Raw genomic sequence first — 21,998 nt, 5'->3', positions numbered from 1 at the left:
TCTCTGTCTGTGCCAACGAAGAGAGAAGAATTGGAGGTCAGTGAGAAGAGCGACTCTAACTATCAGCTGGTGCAAAGAGTGAAGAGCATTGATTTTAGAAGGTAGTTAAGATTATTTGGGAACTAAAGGATTTGAGGATGGTTGAGTGAGGGTGGAAGTAAAGACAGATGTGGGGGTAAGAGACATACGACCTATATGATGCAACAGACATTCTTACAATAAGGCTCCAATAGGTTTAAACTTTAACTTAAACTTTAAGTTGTACTTATACCGAGGCATGAAAATGAATAAGTGAATAAATAAATGTAATGATTTGGATCAATAAGTATACTTTTTTTCAGCCATACATTTCAACTGATCCCTAACTCCCTCTATTTCCTTTAAGTGTTCCTCCTCCTGCACTATATGAATAAGTCTTAGCCTAGTAATCGTATAAATGTAATTGCTGCTGACATGAATCAGTATGCAGGTAGGGAGAAGATAGAACAGAAGTTTCTTTATTTAGGTGCACAAAATCCTCCATAATTTATTGTTTTGCTGAACATATGTTCGAACCATCCTTTGTTAAAATATTTTTACATTTTAATTACAGGATTGTAGTGTATCCAGCTTTTATTATCTAGATCACTTTTTATGAGTATACCTTTTATTCTATATTTCGCTTTTTAAATAAACTTTAATAAAGGTTATATTTTAACAAAGGATGGTTCGAACATATGTTCAGCAAATAAATTATAGAGGATTTTGTGCACCTAAATAAAGAAACTTCTGTTCTATCTTCTCCCTACCTATGATATTGTCTTGTTTCCAGGTAGCACCCCAGTCAAATAGATATATATGATAGATAACTGAGTGGTATAAACCACTCATGAATATTCTCTTACTAAACTGGGTTAGAATCCTATAGTTGGTGCGGTAGAGCAACCCCCCGTTACACATGAATCAGTATGCAGCCATAACCAGGAGGAGGTCCATAAAGGTTCCCTATGATCCCAGACCCAGTTGTATGGACTGTTATAGGGATGGCAATGCCTGTTTCCCGAAAATGTAGATTTTCATGAGCTGTTACCACTCAGCAGAAAAGCAGCCAGAAAAGCTGTTTGAAATGTCAGTGTTGTACTTCATGCCAGACATAGCGGTGCCTGTAAAGCTCTATGTAATAAACAAGCTGTTTCCAAAGAGTTCTCTAACTGTTCATGTGACAGCGATAATAGCAATGTTTGGTTCAGCTGTTTTCCTGCTGGACCTAATCTGCTGGTATGACACAATCGAGGCAAAACCCATTGACTTCAAAAGGGAGGCATCTTGGAGAAGAAAAATGCATCTGAAAACCTTATTTGACACCAAGTTAAGCTGACGTCCATCACAGGTGTGCGTTACAGAGATTTGTCTTTCATTATTTCACGCACATCGTCTATCAGTCTGGGGTTTGATGATATGAGAGACTGTTTTGACATATACAAGGTAGCAAAAACACTTTGAAGAGACTGTTGGATTAGAATACAAAGGGATGACCCACACAAGTCTATAGGAAAAGGACAAGTTCCCAATTGTGTCTTGAACCCACGGCCATTGACTTCAGTCTGTGCAATGAATTTTTACTGTTTGTCATGAAGCAAAATAAAATATTCCATTCAGCTCTTCCATGAACAGTCACAATAAGTCTGACAACTGTTTTTTTTTATTTCCATGTATTGTATATAAAAAAAATAAATCTCACTTTCAAATAAAATTGCTTTTAAGTAAATTGTAGCGAATCCATATATAATAGGAAACATACAGAACCATTTGATGTAATTTTCTGAAGTGTGTACCATTATTTGTCTCTTTTCGCGTCTCCACAAATCACTTATAACAACGCATATTAAAATGCCATTCACCGCATTCATTTTTGTGAGGTTTTTTTTTATCTGACACGTTACTCTGTTTCAATCAACTTTACATCCGGTGACAAAGCAATATATTCTCTGATTACATTTCAAGGTCTCTTCGACTCCAAACAGTCCGAGGAAACGTCTGATGTTCCCGGAGCTGTGGGTCTTGTACCGCTGGTGAATGACAGCATGGAATTGAAAATATGCAAATTAATAACAAACTACAACTAACAATAATCAAAAAGATGTTCTTGGTAATAATTAAACGTACAAAATCCCCTTTATCTAAACATCAAAAGCCTAGTTTAGGAAAAAAATAGTTCAGTAAAAAAAAATAAATCATAAGAACTATCATAGAATGCTTGTACTTCTTTATGTGTCTTGGTGCATATCCCATGAGGAGGGCAAAACAATATAGAAGGATTGAAGTTCGCTGTTATGTTAATGAAGGGAAGATGAAGGTGAATTGTTTTTTTTTCTGAACAATTTGTTCTTAGTTAAATCCTTACAGTGGTAAGATAATAGCTTTTATCAGTGCCATGAATAATAAAACAAAATGAAGGAGATGATAACTGTACACATGATTTATTGATCTTCCCAATAGGGGTCTCCCCTCTTGGGCTCTTGCATCCCCCCAAAACTACTCACTAGACATCTGAGCAGCCTATCCATATTATAATGATGGTGCTGCACATGTCATTGTTTTATTTGTCATTTAAAGTGGACCTATCACATTCAAGTTGAAATCCAGAGAGGACTGGTCAGATATAGAGAGGGTCCAATGTCAGGTACCCACACTCCACACAGGACTCAGTCGCTCAACGCTCGAGCATACGCTAAGTATAATAACCATTCTTATTTAGGTCTAATGCACACTAATGATATAAGGATCAGGAGGTGCAGGAGTCTGCAAGGAGGTTTGGACAGACAGGTATGACGAGATGAATATTCACCTAAGTGTACATCATCTGCCCCTCGTCAGTAAAGACTTGCAGAGTTACCACTCTCAAAAATACTGCGTCACAGGATTATTCCCTATTTTGGACATCCCTTTTATCAAATACATTTATGACTATCAACATCCCTACCCCTTAGGATATATATGGATCAGCTGGGAGAGGCGGATTTTGCTAATATGCAAACCACCACACTGTGTGCAAACAACAACTATGCAAGTTGGCCGGGTTTCCGTTATCCTACCTTAAGTCTTCCTATGGATAATAAAATACCAGCTGTAAGGAGAGGGACTCTAAATGTGGCCTTCACATGGGCTGGACTAATAGTACATTCATTATACCACTGCAGAGCCCTGCTATCCATCAAAGTAGTTCCCGAAATGGGTGATCTGAGAAATACTTGTGGAAAAATTTGTCACATTATGAGTACATTATAACATTGTAATGTCATCAGCCTATGTTCTTAAATAGAGCCAAGTCAGTCTCATGGGAGTGACAAGGTCTGGAACCAGGATGCCATACCTGTTGACTCAGATTCTGTCCCCTTATATCTTGGGAACAGGAGGATAAATAATGGAAAGGATTAAAACAGGGAGGCTCTGTTCAAGGAGAACTCATCACCATGGTTAAGTGACTATTGTTTCCCATTGGACCAGCAGGTACCAATTCAGCAGGAGGGAGACACTGGTGGTGATGCGTTCCATCAACTCTCCCATCCAACCTCTAAGGGCATCCTGGCCAATCAGTTCCTATGGGGAGAAAACCTTGCAGACTGGGAATTTTTGCCAGCTTACAAAATAATCCTGCATGGATCTCAGTGTGTCCTATTTCGGGAAGAGCTTGGAGATTTCGCTTCTACCAGCCCCTATCTGAGGCTTATTCTATTGATGCAAGATGAGCTTATACCTCTAGTTCTGTGATCATCACTCCCTCGGGAGAAGCTTGTGGATCTTTCTGCCGGATGAGCCTTCTAGAGTAAGGAGACTAGTGGGCAAATGTATCAAGCTGAGAGTTTTCCAGCGTGTTTGAAAAGTGGAGATGTTGCATACAGCAACCAAACAGATTCTAGCTATCAACTGTAGAATGTACTAAGTAAATCATAGCTAGAATCTGATTGGTTTTTCAAACCTGCCGGAAAACTCTCAGCTTGATACATTTACCCCTAGGAGTCAGATACCAACCATACTGGCAGAGAGCGTATTGATCATCAAGAATCCGGTGCGCCAAAACAGGAAACAGGGGTCTCTATTCCTATACCCGTTGCATTTATTTTAAAAGGGTGTGTAATCTTGTTTCATTGAGCAGGTTTATATTTTTGCATATACTGTATTGTATTGTTGACTTGGGTGATCATTTAGCCTAAAGTGCGCAAATTTGTTTTCTTTATGCCCACAAAAAAAGCTAATTTATATATCTGACACTTGCGCTGCCTTTGGCCTGGAAAGGTGGAATAGGGCCGAGAAGAAGCAATCAACTCAACGTCTTCCCCTTAATGTTTATAACTTCCTGTATCCTGTAACTTGACTTCACTTTGAGATTTTTGACAGAGGTACAAGATACGGCATGCAAACGGATTTATGTCTGAACATGACTCAGGCCCAAAGTGACTTGTTTAAGGTTGATAAAAAGTTGACATTTTGCTATTAAAACCGGGGGCTCCAGTGCAGCAAATCTCTGAGTGTTAGTCAGGGTCCTCAAAAAGGACCTGTCATGTTTCAGATGCAGGATATGTGCACTAAGAATACATGAAAAGGAACAGTCACCTAATTCCCCCTCCTGGGAAAGAGCATGAACTATCTCCAAGTACCAGTGCCGTATGTCAGCTGCGCGGATGGACTCTCGCTCATTCCAGTTGCTTTTCTACAGTTCCTCCACTTCTAAGGACTTAGGAGGAAGTTGATCGGGAGTGATCAAGAATCCATCTTTGAGCCAACATTTGTCTTTCTTGCAGTCTGTATGTGAAAGACAGATGCTGGCTTTGAGATGGATTCTTGATAAATCATTTGGCATGCCGTATCTTGTGTGAAATAGATTGACCCAGAAATGGGCCTTACGCCAATGAACGTATGGAATTCATGTTTGACACTTACTACTTCTATGACTGCAGAGGTGGAGCGGGGGAGGGAAGGGGTGAATGAACATAGTGTTGAGATAGAACGATGTAGCGATAAAGATATGTGTTGTGTCTATATGCTGATAAAACTGCACAACTTAGTATAAAATAATTATTCCTCAAAGAACTTAAATATATACAAAGGGAAGAAAATGACAAGCAGAACATATTTTAGAGGAGCAGTAACCAAGCTGCATAATGCTAACAATCAACTGTTGAAATGGTGCTATCTAAAGATGACTTGTGGGAAGTTCTAATCACAGACAGACCAGAGATTAATAATCGGGAATGGGACAAGAAAAACAGACATGCATGTGCAACTCAGAGCTTATTAGTTGAGGATGATCAGCAAAATAATATAAGACATTAGAATACTGCTAAGGGTATGTTAGATGCACTAAAGAAACTAAATAAAAGATCCAGTTTAAACAGCAAATTATTCCTGCTAAGAAAACTGTACAAAATGAGACAGAGCAAAGGAAAGACTATGTAAGAGCATATAGATGGACTACTGGAAATTGTAGCACAGCTCGGATCTATAGGAGAAGATATAGTAGCCATACTCCTGTGCAGTTTACCCTATCACATACAGTGCACTGAGAAATCCTCTGGAAACAAGTCCTGGAGCAGAACTCACAGTAGATTGATATAGATCATAAATGAATATCAGCGCAGAAAAGAAATGACACAGGATAACAAAGTGACACAGAAAAAGCACTAAAAGTTACTGATACCCAATTGCATAATATGGAAACAATAGCGTGTTTTACATGTAAGAAGATTGGATATTTAAAGAAAAACTGCTCAATATGGAAAGTGGAATAGCAAAAATTTTGAAAGGCCCCAAGCAGAGAGTTAAGACTACACTCATACAGACATATGCACAAACAAGTGCGACAGTAACTCATCTGACCAATAGTTGGTATATAGATGAAGGAGCGACAAGTTACATGACAAGTGACAGAGATGTCTTCACTGAACTTGACATGAATTATATAGAAGACATCTATCACGTAGATGGAGCCAATATCACTGCGGAAGGTAAAGAAAACGGTCTGCTCATATGCTCCAATGCAAACAGCAGCAATTTACCAATACCAGTAAAAGATGTGTTATATGTTCCCAAATTGGGCAATTGTCTATAAGGTGCATGACTTACTATTAGCGTCCAAGATAACATGCACATTATCCAGAATGAAAGAAAAGTATTAGCCACAGCCAAAGAAGAAGAAAACTTGTACATTAAACACACACAGACACAATGACCGTATTCATGTGTGGCACAGATGACTAGGACACAGACATCCAGACAGTATTTAAGAACTGCAACAGAGAGACCTAACAAAGGATCTCACAGTATCAGACTGTTCAGCAACCATGAGGTGTGACTGCTGTATAATAGCAAAAGCCACAAGAATAGCAATCTCAAAACAGCAGAACATTGAGACCATTGATCTCATACCAAGGAAAGTGCGCACACCAGGAGGTAGCAGATATATAGTGACTGACACTGATTAATGCTCCAGATACACAGTCACTGAAGTACTGGACAAGTTACAGGATTATGTAACAATGACTAGAAATACAGTTCAAAGAAACCCACTTGCACATCATAGCGACAATGGCGGTGAATTCACAGAACACAAAACAAAACACTTCCTAAGACAACTCGGCATAGAGCGCCACAAGACAGTCCCCTACACACCAGAACAACACGGGGTAACTGTAAGGAGGAGCAGAACCCTGACTGAAATGATCAGATGCATGTTAACAGATTCAGGATTATCTGATAAATATTGGGGACAAAGTCGCCGTGACAGCCAGAGTGGAGAAACTCTTTGTATCATCTATGGCATGGCAAGAAAACTAGTATAAAACATTTCTGAGTTTTTGGGTGTTAAAGTATTTGTCTACAATCCCGCTGAAAAATGCAGAACTGGACAGTGGAAGGAATTCTTGTTGGGTACAGATAATGTTCCAAAGGTTACAGATTCTTTAATTCCAAAAATAATAAAAGTAATTATAAGTAACAGTGTGACATTTGTTGAGGAACTGAGAAATGAAGTGATGATCTCAGCAGATCCAGATAAAGAAGAGAGAACTAACTCCATAGACACAAGCAATGCAGCTGCTAAACAAGAGATTGAAATCAGCTGGAAACCAGATACCGAAGGTGAAGAAACACAGGAGTGCACGAGAGATGAAGTAAGGTGCTCAACCACAGACACAAAGATACAGCACCTGTGCCCCTCTCATATAGAGCTAAAGTAATTAATATATGTGGATTCACATCCAAGGGAGAAATAGCTGACCTACGAGAAAGAGAATCTGACATGTGCATGCAGAAGCGACTGCTGAGAGAAGTGGTACAGTCTACGCCTAGACAGATTGAAAGCTCCTGGAGAAGTGCGATAGAACGTGGGGGGCAAGAGGGCAGAGAGACTTGTGTATTGAGCTGGAGAAAGACATCACAGACTATCTACAAAAAGGGGTCTAGCTGATTAAGCCTCATCTGTTGGCAAGGGGTGTTGAGATACTGCAACAGATTCAGACTTAATATTGTATGAGTGATTATACTGGAGGGACAGCAGGTGGAGCTGTTCCTAAATGTGCTATTGTGTTGCCACTCTGTATTATAGTAATGTACTCTATTGTACATGGAATATTCTAGTTTCTTCTCATGTTGGTGTTGCATGTTGTATCTTTATGCTGATTGAACTGCACAGTTTAATATAAAGTTATTATTCCACAAAGAACTTCCCCGTGTGTCCCTATGGATAGTGTATAAAAGAAGTGCAATCTGCGACGCATAGGCAATGCACAGTAAGGGCGTGCTGAGGGTGTGCCAACACCGATGTGGCCAATTCAATCCCCGTGCTTCTCGTCACTATGTCAGGTTACAACGGCAAAGGGCAGGTGCAGGGCTTTTTGTAAAAAAAAAGGTGCCAGAACACACATTTTGTTTATTTTTTATGAAATATATATATATATATATATATATATATATATATATATATATTCTTAACATAAATTTACTCCCTTCCTTGCCCCTCACACACTTGACAATTGTAAAATAAAAGTATAAACTCTTACCTCCTCCTGGCTGTCTGGTAAGGTCCCAGTCCAGATGCACTGATGTCTAAAGCAGAATGCTTTCCAGGCTTCACTGCTGCCCAGGAGCAAACGCTGGATATCTAGTGCCGAGGCCCCAAATGTTAGCTTTAATAATACAAAACAACTGGACGTCACTCACCTGTTACACACCAACATGTCCCTGCTGCCTACCAACTTTTCTCACATATGCCCACTAGCTATTCTCACCCCTATTCTGCCCCCATCATTTTTTTGTGGTCCTCCCTTTCTGCACCCCTCGTTTTTCTGTAGCCCTCTCTTTCTGCACCCCACTGTTCTCCTGAAGCCCTCTTTCTAAGCCCCCTCTCTGTCTGCACCGCCTCCCCCCCCCCCGCTTTCTGCAGTCTGTACTTACCTTCTATGATTCTTTTCTCGCTTCTCAGCTTGATTGCGGCTCCTCTCGCTGACAGCGCTGTGACGTCATGGCTGGAAACAGGACACACACAGATGCGGTGCTGCACTGTAGCAGCACTGCAGAGAAGGAAAAAAAAAGTGCCGGAACGCCGTTCGGAGCGTTCAATGACAAAAAAAAGCCCTGGGCAGGTGTAAGTAACGACTGATAGTGATGACTGACACAGCATAGTCTTTGTTTTATTAAAACTACACATATACATGCCACTAACTAGCACAGAGCCAGTGTATGCAAGGAAGAATGACTATAAATGCTTTGCATGTACAGGATGCATTAAAAGCATGTTGATCTATGCATTTAAAGTAAAAAATATTTTTATTAATCCATATTACTATTAATGATTATACTGTTAAGTGTTTATTTTATAATTAAAATTTTAAATAATGTTCTGATGTGACCTTTTAGTAAACAAACGGCTGTGATTATACTGCAGTCTGCGTATCTACATAGGGCAATTAGCGTTTAGACAGAGGGTACTTACACCCAGATTGAAATAGAAAGAAATATGTTTGGATTTGAATATGGTTGGAACTACGTACAAGTTTTGGGCTCTTTTTTAAAACGCAACTTACGTCCGAACCTAAATCAGGTCCCTTGTCATCCAGAAACCAAAAACTAGTATTTATCTCAACCAGTGAACAAATCTGTGCCTGGGAATTTTTTATATTCAATGCTGAATAAAACCATATGAGTAATATAAAAAAGCAAATAAAACAATACTGCAAAAATATAGTACAATATAACTCCTCAATGATTAAAAACAAAACTGCTTGCAATGAGCTGTAGTGCAGTTAACATAAAAACACAAAAACATTTGGATGACTTAATTAGCTTAACATTGTTGAAAGGCCCTAATAATGTTCATTATGCAAATGCCGCATATGTACAAAAACATATATTACTATCATGTTATATCACTGCTTTACAGTGAGCAATTTGTTAAAAGAAAATAATTTTATTTTAAGTATCTTTTAGACAATTAAAATCCAATTAAATTTATAATTACATGGAAAGCAGATTCTTGGCGCGGAGTTCATTAACGTTGCTGGCAAAATTAGAAATGCTAAACTGGTATTAACATTGTACTGTTCAAGGGAAATATGTATTATTCTCCTTGACTAAACTTGGGAGATAAAGTTACATTTAGAGAAACAAATTAATTCTGAAAACAATTTGTTTTCCTCTTAAATGGTGGATGTTTCAGACAAGTTTTGTCCAGAAGTAATATTTTGGTTATGAAATGGAAGTATCAAGAGTACAGAAAAATATTTGTAGCTATATTTTACCGAGGCAATTTTAAAATTTAGCAAATCATTTGTTGCAACTTGAGTTTAAAGAAGCATTATTACTTTTACCTGCAAAAGATGTGACCAGCTTTGTAGCTTTGTTTAGGTTCTGTCGGGGTACCAAGGCATGGTGCCCTCATTATCGATCTCTGATAACCTGATTTCCTATGTGGTATTTTGCTGTCGACAGCTGAGTGAAGAAGTGAAACACAAACATGGTGTTGCAGTTTCAAAATCAGCTCTGAGGGTCTTTGCAGACTGGCCCTTTATTTATACATAGGGTTGACCATTAACTGGTTAACAATAAGGACATATAAGGAAATCTCTTTAGCTCAGCAAATATTTCTTTGCAACAATAACACAAATAAGGCAACATCCGTTGTTCAGCATTACGTTCTTTTCCTGCCGGCCGTTTCCTTCAGTCTGGCATCCTGCTATTGTCTGTTTTATAGGAAATACTTGTTTTTCTTCAAGGCGTTGTCCTGCATCTGTAGTATGTAGTATTTTAAGGCATTTCACACATATATTTGTAAATCTTAATAACTATTAATTATTTTATACCCTCACAGTTCTTAAATAAATCATAAAAGTGAGATACACAGGGAAGTCTATCTTACATTTGTCACTATTATACATTTCAAGGTGTTTATTTTAGAGGTTGACGTGCGTATAAAAATGTGTTTAGTTTTTTGTTTTTCTTATTGGTGAATTGGTTACATCCCTCCAACAAGAACCTTTTGTAGTATTCTTGCCACATATATAGGAATGTCCCGAAACCTGCCATTAGCTGTGGGCAGAACTCAAGACATTGACCTTTACTTACCACCCAAATGTAGTTATTATGACTTGCTGCAGCCGAAAATATATATTTCCACTCCTCGTATCCTGTTCTACAACAATACATTACATTTCCCACAAACAGTAGTTTCTTCTTACCGTACCTTTCAGCTGTTAGGTGACCCTAACAGGGAGATTGTGTGATAACCACTGTAGTGACGTTACACTGGGGCATCCCATGGCTGTGGAAGGGCAGGGCCACCCTCACGTCTGTTAATGCCATGTGCACCTGGCTCTGGTATATGCGGCACTATAGAGGCACCATGAGCTCCACGCCTCTCCCAACTGTCCTGGAATTGGGACCAAAGTCCTGACCCATGGGACTGTCCCCCACAAATCCCGAAAATCAGGGCAGCTAGGAGGTATGTCTATTCCACGCATGTAACCGAACATTGCTCTCCTCACTCAACTTATATGACAGGACACTAAGTCTTCCTAAACAGGGTCGTGGAACATGATTTAGACTAAAGTGAAATATATATATATATATATTGGTTAATGTTTAATTTTTGTTTGGAAATTGTTACTTAGAAAGTGAAACAGTAAGTGATAGTGATACATTAAGTTCATATTGTATAGATAATGTAAGTTATATAGTTTGGTTACTTAGGAAGGATTACATGGTATTTGTAAAGACTGCGTAGAATGTGTGTTTTTGATATAAAGATGACTAGATTGAAAATCTTGCATTTTAGATCCTGAGAATTGAGTTCATGGGATGTTAGTTATATGATCACCACGATTGGACTAAAAGACTATTGTGTGAGATAATATCTAATATCTGTGTTGTAATGGTAAATGTTTTCATGTGAGATATGTGTAATGTGGACAATGTACAATGGATACTAGACACAGAGATGTCTGTGGTGGACTTGTAAGTACCTTGTTACTTGTTTACTTGTTACTTACTTGTTACTTTTTGCAGTTTTAGTATTAATATTGCTAATACTGGATGTATAGTTTAATACAGACTTTATTGAGTAATATATTTGTAACTTGGTTTTGTGTATATTACTATTAAGTTACACTGTACTTGTTTTATAGATGAGTACTGCAAAAGTAAAATACTGTGTACTAAATCCACATACCTTCAGTGGTATAACATAGGCAATTAGGATTGATTGGTATATGGCCACCAGTGGACCATGTGGTGTTAAAGATGGCTACCATTGGGCCATGTGTTTCTGTTTTGTCTTCGTCCTTCAACATGTGGTTTTCCTCCATCTTGTTCTGTCCTCCATCTTGTTCTGTCCTCCATCTTGTTCTCTCCTCCATCTTGTTCTGTCTTCCACCTTGTTCTCTCCTCCACCTTGTTCTGTCCTCCATCTTGTTCTCTCCTCCATCTTGTTCTCTCCTCCATCTTGTTCTCTCCTCCATCTTGTTCTCTTATCCATCTTGTTCTGTCCTTCATCTTGTGCACACTCTCTCTCTCTATTAGCATAAACTTACAGAGACACATACATAAAGAGGACATACCGATATTTCACTTACATACCTTATTTCCACACGCACATAACCATACATATATATACACATATGGTACTACCATGTTAACTTAGTAACAGAATGAAATAGGGCACATTTACAATAATAAAACAGTTGAAGTAGGCAATGCATTGTATTTGATGCAAAATATATTATGCTTTCTACACTGTAATATATGTGTACAGACTGTTACTGAAAATACCTATTGTTAACAAGAATAACTATTATCTTAAATGAGACATTGTGGGAAATCTTTCTTGATATGATTATCATTATTCCCTGTATGTGTGTATCAGAGTAAATTGAGCAGATATTGAAGCTAGAACCTACCTCTATGTGAGTGGTAATTAATGAAGGTAGGTATTAAATAGTCGTTAGCATGTTAGCATATTTACCTCACCATTGGACCCTCAGTGCTAACAGAGAGCAATAACAGACTCTCAAAAATAGCACCAGATTTACATACCCTTTTACATGGAGTTTCCCCTCATACTGTGGAATATCTTTAAAAAAAAGCCGTAATTCTGTGCCAGGAGGCAGAGTAGATGGCAGCGGATGGTCAGACAAAAGCAGAGGTCAGAGGTCACTAGCAAGCAGAATAATCAGATAACACGCCAAAGGTCGGGGTCACTAGCAAAACAGCGGGGTCCAAGGTACAGGCTAACGAATCAGGGTCACAGGCAAGGTCCAAGGTACAGGCAGGGGTCATACACAGAAGTTCAATCCAGTAGGTATACACCAAACAGCACAGGAGCAGGTTAGCAAACAGGGAACTGGAAGCTATAACCGGCAGTGAGGCTCAGACCTCACTGCCTTAAATAGTACTAAGAGCCAATCAGGACAGAGGAGGACAGGGCTGACAATCAGCCTCAGGAGGCTGCTAATTAAAACTAGCTAGAACTGACATAGGTAATAACATAACCAGGAAGCATGTATAAAAATATAAATGAACCAGTTTACATTATATGAGAGCTCCCCCTGGAGTTGGAGGATGTCCTTACACCCTCCTACATCTATGCCACAAGGATAATCCCAAAGAATAAAAACAGAGCATAGAAACTAGAGCACGCGCCCGGCTGCTAGATCACGCCAGGATGCGGTGTACCGCCGCGGCTCGTGACACTAGTTATACATTTTCATGTAGAAATAACCATGTCCTCCCTTCTTTAGTGAAGAATGTGGAGCTTCTACAGTAAACAAACCATATAGATCATATTAACACTGAAACCCTGGCCCGCTCCTCCTTTCCTGCTTTCTGCACATAAAACTCTGCAGTTTCTACCACTTATCTAGGTTTCTAAAATAGGTTGTATAGTGCAATTTAATTTTACAGTGCACACATCTGACACATGTTTTTAATTACATTTTTTTAAATTCTAATGAAGTTTACTGAAGTTTGAATCAGCTAATGTTCTTTTCTTCAGGAACACTGGCATTGTCATTGCTTCAATTCTTATGTATGATTATCTGAGCACATTTCACTGTTGTAGTCAATGCTAGATGTAGGCTTATCACTTGGTGATACATTTTTATCCTCATCTGACCACCTTTTAGCATGGGGTTAGAGTAAATGTTGTCCTCACTGTCCCTCCGAGGATCCCTTCCTTCTCAAACTGCTGCAAGTAGTTACTGGGACTTCATTGTATTTTCAGGTGCACTTACATTTCACCATTGCAAGGAGCTAACATACTATCCTCAAAGATATGGACGATAGAGGCCAATCATTCAATATTGCTATGTACCAAGTGTGCTGAGGACAGGTGAGAGGGTGAAGATTACAACAGTCACATAGCAGCGCTCACATATGTTATTTCAATAGAACAATAAAGGAGGGATTCGGGCCGGAGGGAATATAAGCTCATTTTATAAGGCGGTTGACATGTGACATTTCTTGATCTTTGCTAATTGGCTTCTTTGTGTTACACTCATTGTGATTGGTCTGTAGTGCAAATTATTCTATGAATTTTGGGGGAGTGTGGACCAACTCCTGGATTGATTTGTGAACCACAAATCACAATAGTTTGTTGAATTTCACGATTGGCCGAATCCATCCACCCATCTTTAAGGATAGGGGCAACGACTCAAGTTGTGCACCAGCTCAGATAAATTTAGCTATGGCACCATTGCAAACATTTGCAAAATTATGTGCAATCCAAACACCTCTCCTTTCCTGATATGGTCAAAACTCTAATCATTCATTATTAAGAGCCCAGACAATTAGTACAACATATGGGAGTAAAGAGCTTCATTGAGCTGTCATTGAACTGCCAACATCAAGTGCAAGGTTTCACAAAGAATGCAGTTCCCAAGGGAAGGTAACATACCGGGGAACTTAGCTTTAGCAACAAATGCAACTGAAACTATAAATTGCTTTTCCTTGGCAACAATTTATTATCACAAGGTCTTGACCTATCAACTTTACAAACAAGAGCCTCACTCTTGTCATATAGTACAGTCTATAACAAGCTTTGCTTTGGGGAAAATCTAAATGTAACCTACAGATGTTTGTCTCCAAGAGTCCTATGTCCTGTTCAATCGCAACCAAATATAACTGCGTTGTATTAATAATCTTTAATGTTTCTGTGCAACATTAAATTGAATTATCTTTTCACTTTTGATTAAACACCTTGGAAAATATGTTTTTTTTCTCCAGCTATCAGCTGCTCGGAGAGGAATAACAGGATTTTGCTTAATGGTGTCTCAGATGTCTGTCTGTGATTTTAAATGCCAGCGAGCTAACCTTGAAAAGATTGGTGGCAGCACATAAAAACTGGCATTTAGTAGCTGTAATTCTAAGTATCTGCAGTGAAATTAGAACGGAGCACCGTCTGGGGTGATTTTTTAATATGTGCAGAATATATAGCAGGCTTGAAATAATTGCATCCACTCACAATCGCTCAAGCGCGAGGATCAAGAATTACAAATATCTCATCAATAACAGGAGCAGCCTATTTTTTTCAAGTCTACGAAAAACAGAGGATGAGCAACCAAGCGTGGACCGATTAACATTCATCAGTGGACCCCAGAGAGTGGGGAACCGCTTATCACATTAACAAGGACCATAGTACGGAGCGATTATATTAGAGGAGGCAAAAATAAGTAGAACATACTTGCGTACTTTTTGGCCCTCTACCCTGGGAGATCCCGAAGTGGAGATACAAGAGACAACCGCAGGGGTGTGAGTACGGTATTCGCCCCCAGCTGCTCAATGCCGCAATTCATGGCATAGTGCAGCGGGGGCAGGGAACCCAATAGCGCCATCAATGCCCCGCCCACTTCAGAAACAAGTGAAGCGGGACCCAATAGAGTTACTGCTGCATTAAGACCACCGGCAAAGGAAATTCAGTAATATAAGGAGAGACATTACAGTTGATTTCTACCAACTTTTTTTATTTTTGCATTCACATATTTTGCCATTGCATTGCCTTGTTCATTTGATCAACTTTTTTCATTGTTTTAATCTTTATTTTCATTTTTATTTTTTGTACCTTTTTTTTCTCCAGTATATTTTTTGTTGCTACTCTGTTGATTTATACTTTTCTTTTCCTCTGTACCTCACCAATTGTGATTATTGTTGATCGAATTATGATAATTAATTATATGAGTATTCTGCATTCGCTTAATTGTGATTATCATTTATTGCATTCGTACAATTAATTATGTGCGTATTATGCATGTCTCAATATAGTATTTTTGCTTTTGAAAGAATTGTCCTCTGTAGTTCTTACTATTCTATCATGTTTCAATTTTCTTTATATATCCTCACACTCCATATTCACACACCTGTGCGCTTAGACTATCTCTTACAAGTCCTGACGTATACCTGTAGGGGAGAGTTACCCCACTGAGTCAGAGCAGCACAACTTCCCGCATTTCATACTCAAACAAGATCTCGGGCAGCGTTTAGATAATTACATTCAAATCGGTATCTGGGAGGGTGGCTTATTTTGCCAGGAGTCCAGGAAACTCCCAGAAATTTAGGAGTCTCCCAGGAGAGTAGACAAGTATAAAGCAGACTAATGCTGACCATGCTGGGGCCCTTACAGACATCTTTTCCTAGGCTGTGGGGTCTTTGGTAATAAGAGAGTGGGCAACACTGTTTTTGTCTACTTAAAGCATACAGGCGTCACATTGACAAGCCAGGGGGCTGGCTAATATGATTTGGGGACCACATGGCTGCAGGTTTCTTGTACAAGGGTAACTCCAACTATAACTAGAAAAGTTACTTACTTGTGGTCCCCTGTTTCTCCAATCAGATGAATCCTGAAATTTATTTTTAGTAGAGTACCAGCTTTTCTCAAACTTCTGCTCCTTTCACTATCCTTCTCTAATCTACATAGCCATATATTTATGGGTGGAGTTATCCTTTAATAAGCCCTTGTTGGCCGTTGTGTAATGGAGATCCAATTTAATTGCATTGATTTGTAATAGGTGACTTAACCATCCTGTACACTATTTAAAAATATTGAGCCATCCAATTCATCTTTGTATAAATTCTTGGCACATGTTTAGTGAACACATAATGAACTTTTGTGACATAGTTAAGGATCAAAGTTGACAAATCTGAATATATGGATTGATACACTCTCTACTGTAAATTCTGGAAATTTGAAGTATCCGAGGAGTTCTGTGAGCATTTTATACTGACATCTTCCAATATCCGTAATAATATACAGTCAGTGGAGCATTATTTCTTATAAGAATAAAGTTTTAGAAATGAATGATATGATTGCAGGAGAATTTACTGATCATTAACGATGATCAAAACTCAAGTTTTTCACATTTTGCTACTGAAGGTGAAATTGAAATACACTTTTATGGCACTGACCCACAAAGTCATGTCAAATCAAAATGACTAACAATAAAAGACATACATTATTGCATGTACAAAGTATTAATACCCCTTGTAATTACAAACTTTGCCAGGTACAATACATTATTACAGAACTCAAACTAGTCGTCTATGGATCCTACTTGTAAAAATGGTTTGCTGTGTCAATTGTTTTGTAAATATAATACTCCTGACGTCCAGCATGGAACAGACTGCCCCCTTCCCTAAAATATTAATAAAGAAGATAATAGAGTGTTACAAATAAGAGACGTTATTATAAATAGCGACAAATCTGTGGAAGAGCTCAAGACCATTGTAAAGACATTGACCATCCGTCAGAGCTCAGTGCAGTATTGTTACTAAAATTGTTATCTTTTATAAGCAGCAATGTACATAGAAGGTGAACAAAGAACACATTTAACAGTGTAATGCACAGACAGCTATGAATAATAAATAATTATACAATGACCAGCCAACACTGAATTAGCACAGTATAAAGAGAGAACACAGAATTGCAGGTTCAGCTATTGACAAGAGAGTGAGTGTACGTGATAAGTAGCCCCCGCATGATGTAGACCTGTGGTAAGGAACATGCACGTGAGAAAAATGAGGTGGTAAACAGGTCTAGAGGTGCAATGATAGAAAGAAAAACACGAGGGAAGAGGGCCCGGCTAGTAAGAGCTTACATCAGTGAGGGATGGGGAGAGAGAAATGGCACGGAGTGGGGAGTGTAGAATGTAGGAGGTGGAGGGCAGATAGGCTTAAATGTAAAGATGAGATGAGGACACCTTTGAAGCCATGAAGCCATGGAGACTAGTGGCTAATCTAGTAGGGCATGCATAGGCAAATCAAGGGGGGTTCCCTAGTGCCTGGAACCCCCCTCCAAACCTGGGGCACTGTATAATTGCGGTGGCTGGACCCTGCCCCCGCTTCACACGGCTCTGCTTGAAAAGGGAGAGCTATGTGCACCTAACAGGAGTGCACGCAGCATTGCCCATGTATATTATAGGGATAGGAAGAGTTGGAGAGCAGCCAAGCACTGTCTAATATTATAGCTACGCCCCCATGCATGCTGGTCACACCCACTGGCGGCGTGGTGTGGAAATTCCCCTCTACAAATCCTGCATTTGCCCGTGGCATGATAGTAAGTTACACAGGTCAAGAGCAGCACAGGCAAAATCCTGGAGGTGGGATTGAAAAGAGGTAATATATTATATCATTATATTCAGGGGAGCCAAGAGGGGGGAGGGGAGCAGCTATTGTTTTTGTGCAATGTTTTTTTTTTTTTTTGTAGTGATTCAATGAGAACATCTAGAGATAGTAAGCAAAATCCAGGAAGATAATTCATAAAATTTGCACAAAGTGACAAATTTAGTTTTAGTCCACATCCAGTTGTAGAATGTCAGCCTGAGTGAGATGAATGCACGCCATATGCAAAGCTACTGTATAATGTTAGTAGTTTGTGAGTACTGATTTTATAGGCTCACTGGTTGACATTTTCAATTCCTACTACTGAGCATAGAAAGATAGTGTCCTGCAGGACACATTTGAAAATGGATGTGGTGTGTTTTAAATTATTTCATCTCTGCTTATTAAAAGCTGCTTGAGTTTTTCCTAGGTGATATGTATACGTACTATGCAGGTTCTTAACGGTATGATGCCTGGGAGTCACCTTTATGTACACTTCATTTTAATAACTTGCATTGATTCCACAAATGAAGTACATCATTATAACGAATATATGAGTAATGAATATAAAAGTAGAAGCTTCTAATAGCTGCAAATTATATTCCTTGAAGAAGGTCTTGGAGTCGTGCCCTAACTGACATGACCTGCCTGCACCGGAGGTGCCACAAAAGTGAAGATCTGCTCTAGGTGTTGTGTGGTTAAGAGTAAGACCTATCATCATCATTACATCTTACATCTCTGACCTTGTTGCGAGGTACACACCTACCCGGCCACTCCGCTCTGCCTCTGACCTCTGCCTCAATTCACCTCTCGTTACCTCCTCCCATGCTCGCCTTCAAAAATTCTGCAATGCTGCCCCCAATCTTTGAAACTCCCTACCCCATCTCACTTGACTCTCCTCCAACCTTCTGTCCTTCATATGCTCACTCAAAACTCACCCTTTCAAGCTCACCTTTCCTACCACCTCCTAACCATTCCATTAATCACCTCTTCTTCCTCATCTGCCCTCTCCATTTTATTCCCCAAAATTTCCCCAAAAAGCACATACCGAGGCCAAGATAGACTACCTGTTCTCATAAGTAGGTCTGTTTTCCACTCACTCATTTAATGATAAATTGCATTCATATATTAAAATTAAAGGTTAAAAATGTTTAAAAATGACAACCAGTTCACCAAAATGTAGCATAATAGGTGTGTTTTGCAAAAGGCAAAACACACACTCAAAACTTTAGCTAAAATGTAGCCAATAGTAGAACCCATTGCGGTACCTTGTTTTTGTAAATAGCTTTATAGAATAAAATTGATATAGGACACTCCTAGAAGACAAATACAACATTTTAGTTATGAACAGTAATGGACTTCAGCATATGAAGATCTACGTTTTCAGGGCCCTTTCACTTTCTTCCACATTGTATGTAGGTTTATTACTATCGATGTGTGATTTGTTGCCCTGTTCTGTAATAATGTGGACTATGTCGTTAGCAAATACAATAGTAACAAGTATATCTACACTGATACAAGATACCTGGAAGGCTTTCTCTGCTGGTGCTAATTAAAATGTAAAGGAAACAAAATAGCAGCGAATGCATATGAAATAAATGTTTTTGTTCTAAAAAAAGATGGATAATAACAACAGGGGGTCGATACTCTTGTCCCTGTGTCAATCAATAGAATAATAAGTCTCAAAATATTTCTTTGGGTCTATATGGACGTTTCCAGAATTACTTTCCCTTCAGAAAAATTGCAGGCGTTAAAGAAACTATCCATAGCGTGGGTTTAAGATGTCATAATTGATTTGTTTTATTACTTTTTTTCCCTACATGTATTGGATCTAGACTATAATTAGGTTAAAATGAAATTAGAATGCGTTCAAGATATTTATTTTTAAATAACAGAAGGTGCCTGCATAGAACTAACAACTTCCATGATGTGTATATGTTTAATTAAATATGTTTTCATCAAGTAAAGATCATCTTTCTTAGAAATAAAATGTCAGTTAGTTTTTTCCAGATAGAGGCTTCTGTGTACAACCTAGATGAATGAAAATCACATAGTAACATAGATGATTGCAGATCCCAGGAATAACAACACATTTTTCCAACATTTAGTGCATGAAAAGTCTTTGTATTTTTTAAAGTTTTTAAATCAGAGGAGCGCAGACGTCACAGTCACTGCCGACACTCCGACAAACACAATTGTGCGTCACAGAAGAAATTATATACATTAATTTTCTGTTGTTGGGTGTGTTTATTCTTTGAAGGTTATATGAAGGCGATCAGTAGATGCTAGTAAGGAGTTACTGGCCAGAAAAAGAGAAATACATGAAAAATATATAAACAAAACATCTTACCTTCAATAAATGATCTTATCTGACAGTAAGCTAAACTAACCAGTAGCAAAGAGGTATCTTTAAATGTCAACCCTGGTTGCCAGATTCAATTTTTTGCTTTCTCTTAATGCTAAATGATGCAGTGGACATTTAATGTTCCATCATAGATATGGTTTCTTGTTTACATTCTGTGATTGAATCCCACCATAGGTAACAAAATAAAGTCAGGATACAGATAGAGTACAAGTCATTGCAGTGAACAGGGCAATCTAAATACTTTGCAACTGCTGCGTCAAGATATTAAACATCATATACCAAAGTATGAAAAATGTGAGAACCTATTGCTTTTTATTTTTAACAAATGTTCCTATATAGGTGCAGGCCCAAATTCATATTTTGGAAAAGTCCAACCCCTTTTGTGTGTCTGGGAGCAAAGTAATAAAATGACTCCCAGCATAATTCTGGGGGACTCACTTAGCCACATGGGGAGCTGATGTAATATAGACCTCCCTCATGGCCTTGGTACAGTCTGGGACCAAAGTCGGTCATTGGGAGCAGGAAAAATGGGCAAGTGTAGGTATCTGAGCGACTTTGACAAGGGCCAAATTGTGATTGTTAGATGACTGGGTCAGAGCATCTCCAAAACGGCAGGTCTTGTTGGGCGTTGCCGGTATGCAGTGGGTAGCACCTACCAAAAGTGGTCCAAGGAAGGGCAGCTGGTGAACCAGTGACAGGGTCATGGGCAGCCAAGGCTGTGATACTTATTCTGGTTATATAGTGCAACCTTGCCGCTGCACTTTAATTTGCACTGTGTGTTGCTCTCCAGCGCCATCTCCACACAGGCCACAACTGGCATTACATCCATCATCTTCTCTACTGCCAAGTTGTTACACTGGTGGAAATTGGTATTACATCCTCTTGTATCTCAGTATATCATCATCATCATCACCATTTATTTATATAGCGCCACTAATTCCGCAGCGCTGTGCAGAGAACTCACTCACATCAGTCCCTGCCCCATTGAGGCTTACAGTCTAAATTCCCTAACATACACAGACACAGACACAGGCAGAGAGAGAGACAGACTGGGGTCAATTCTGATAGCAGCCAATTAACCTTCTAGTATGTTTTTGGAGTGTGGGAGGAAATCAGAGCACCCGGAGGAAACCCACAAACACGGGGAGAACATGCAAACTTCACACAGATAAGGCCAAGGTCGGGAATTGAACTCATGACCTCAGTGGTATAATGCAGAAGTGCTAACCACTAAGCCACCGTGCTGCCAGTATTTCTCACATCCTGCATCCCTATTGCCATAGAGATCTCCCACTACTAAGTCCTCTCTGGTGCCCACCTGCCTGAGTTACGTTATCACTACTCGAGATTAAGTCCTGGGGACAACCAGTACCAGAGAACATATCTGGTTCTATGGGAATGGAGGTTGCTAGCGATGAAGCTTTTGCCTACAACAGGATCTGATAAATTAACTGGTAGGGTGATTCATGACGCAATCATGCTAGGTCCCCACAAACCTGTACGGAGGCTAGGAAGACCA

Source organism: Mixophyes fleayi, chromosome 5 (genome assembly GCF_038048845.1).
Source record: "Mixophyes fleayi isolate aMixFle1 chromosome 5, aMixFle1.hap1, whole genome shotgun sequence".
Taxonomy (NCBI): domain Eukaryota; kingdom Metazoa; phylum Chordata; class Amphibia; order Anura; family Limnodynastidae; genus Mixophyes; species Mixophyes fleayi.
This window is presented reverse-complemented; position numbering follows the sequence as displayed.